The sequence below is a fragment of the Setaria italica genome, chromosome VIII (genome assembly GCF_000263155.2).
Source record: "Setaria italica strain Yugu1 chromosome VIII, Setaria_italica_v2.0, whole genome shotgun sequence".
Classification (NCBI taxonomy): Eukaryota; Viridiplantae; Streptophyta; class Magnoliopsida; order Poales; family Poaceae; genus Setaria; species Setaria italica.
Genome location: NC_028457.1, coordinates 14,490,524 through 14,493,125, shown reverse-complemented (window position 1 = coordinate 14,493,125; position 2,602 = coordinate 14,490,524).

The following is a 2,602-nucleotide window of genomic DNA, read 5'->3' as shown; positions in this document are numbered from 1 at the left end:
ACGACCCTTTATATTTATAGGGTGGATGGCCTTTGATGTTACATAGTTAGCATCTAACCACGTACAAAGCAAGTCACGTACACAATCTTTTCTAATCAAAACTCTATATCTAACTAATCCCACTCTATTTCTAATCAAGCTTATCCCTAACCAACTCTACCTCCAGAATATTTTATTCTATAAGACAACCTCCCATACGTGCACTTCCCTTGGATGCCAAACTGTTCGAACTCTTGCCGTGTACATGTGTGCGTTGATTTTCTTCTTTTAATCTTCTAGCTTTCTTACTTTCTCTTTCTTCATGCACACGTTCCTAATTTCTATGGCCAGCTCGCAAATAGCCTTATTTTGTCATTCTTTGCATCATCGGCCAATTCCTTCCTTTCAGAGCATATTTCCAATTTTTGGTGTTAACAACCTTGCAAGGTTAAGAAACACAATTTGAATCATCTGCCTCTCACAGTTTGGGACTGCTTGATCACTATGTTGCACTGAGTAAGAAGTGAAACAAGTATGATGATAAATACTGATGCTTGAATTAAATTGCTTGTTCACCATGCTTGCTTAGAATAAGTGCTTACTTAGAATGGATAATCAACTAGAATTTGTTACTGAAATTTTAAAGTAAGGACCTACTTTAGATGGTTTTTGCAAAACAAACCCCTCAGCCAAAAAGCCTTGCATGTCTAGACGTTGGTAGAGTAGCTACCACCTGATGGGTAAGCCTTGTTGAGTATTAGTATACTCAGTCTTGCTTGTGACTCTATTTTCAGGTAATGTTGATTTTGCGAAAATGGTAGCTAGTTTGACTTGGTGGACGAAACTCACTCCGGATTGGACAGTTGAGTGGAACCCATCCTCGGTCAGCAAGGAACGTGGTGATTGATATCATGGTAGGCTTCACCATGGTATTTTGTATCGATGTTAGACTTCTCATTGTTTTCCGCTGCTTCTGAACTCTGAACTCTAATTTTATGCTTTTGAACCTCTGAGTTGTAATAACTGAATTGGGACCTGTAATAATTATCTGGATTGTTGTAATCTCTGGACTCTCCTTCGTGTTAGAATGCTTGGTTTTGATCCAAGACAAGTGGTTTTATCAGGTGAAACCCAACAGACTACCATTTTAATTCGATTAAAGTGACCATTCGCATTGAGGCGAGGTTGAGTACACTTTAGCCGGGTTAATTTGGGTGGTTCTGCCACACAAAGAACACTACCGTACATAATACATCCGGTTCGAGGTGGCAGACTTCAAAACATCGTACCACGCTTTCCTCGGAAGACCAGCATTGGCCAAATTCATGGCCATCCCGCACTACGTGTACTTAGTACTCAAGATGCTAGGACCCAAGGGAGTACTCTCCCTGCACAGAGGCTTGAAGAGGTTGTATGACTATGACATAGAAACCGTTGAGCTAGCAGCAACTACCCAAGTACCAAACTTGATGATGCAAGTCTTCACTGCATCCAAGAAACTATCCCCGTCAGAACTTGAAATCCCAAAAAAGAAGTCAGGGGCAACCAAGGTCAAGTCGGCAAGTGAGGTGGACATCAAAGCCATTGACCTAGAGGCTGGTGACAGCTCCAAGGGAGCCCTGATTGGCATAGGGCTGGATCGTAAATAGGAAAGTGCGCTTGTCGACTTCCTCCAAGTCAACCAAGACATCTTTGTGTGGAAATCAGCAGACATGCCGGGGGTGCCCATCGAGTTGATTGAGCATTCACTAAACGTAAATCCAAAAGCTACACCAAAATGGCAACACCTATGACGATTCGCCCAAGATAGAAGGGAAGCTATCAAGAAAGAACTAGCCAAACTACTCGTGGTGGGCCTTACAAAAGAAGTTTATCACCCAGAGTGGGTTGCCAATCCCGTCCTGGTGCGAAAGAAAAATAACAATGAGTAGAGGATGAGTGTCAACTACACAAACCTCAACAAGTACTGCTAAAAGGATCCCTTCAGGCTCCCTAGGATTGATCAAGTCATCGACTCCACAGCTGGATGCGCCCTACTCTGCTTCCTTGATTGCTACTTGGGGTATCACCAGATAGCTCTCAAGGAAGAAGACCAAATCAAAACTGGGTTCATTACCCCATACGGAGCTTTTTGCTACACAACAATGTCATTCGGGTTGAAGAACGCAGGTGCTACTTATCAACGGGCAATCCAAGTGTGCTTCAAGAAGAAGCTACACCGCAATGTAGAGGCGTACATGGATGACATGGCCGTAAATACTAGAAATCTTAATGACCTGATCGCAAATTTGGAAAAAAAACTTTCACAAGTTTGCAAGCATATCAGTGGAAACTCAACCCAACAAAGTGCATCTTCGACATACTGTTGTGGACTCCTTTTACCATAAGTATACTTACAGTAGGTGCAAGGGCAAGGAGTCCACAACGATCCCATCTACAAGCCACCAGGATTACTAGAAGTTGGTTAGGATTTGTTAAATAGTCCTGTACGGATTGGATAAGCTAGCTGGCCTATTATATAAAGGCCTTAGTAGATTGTTTATGGATTTTCATCGAAGGAATAAACTCTCCCCTATTCTAGGCGTGACTTGTTCTTCGACGGTGGCGGAGAAATCTGTCTCGG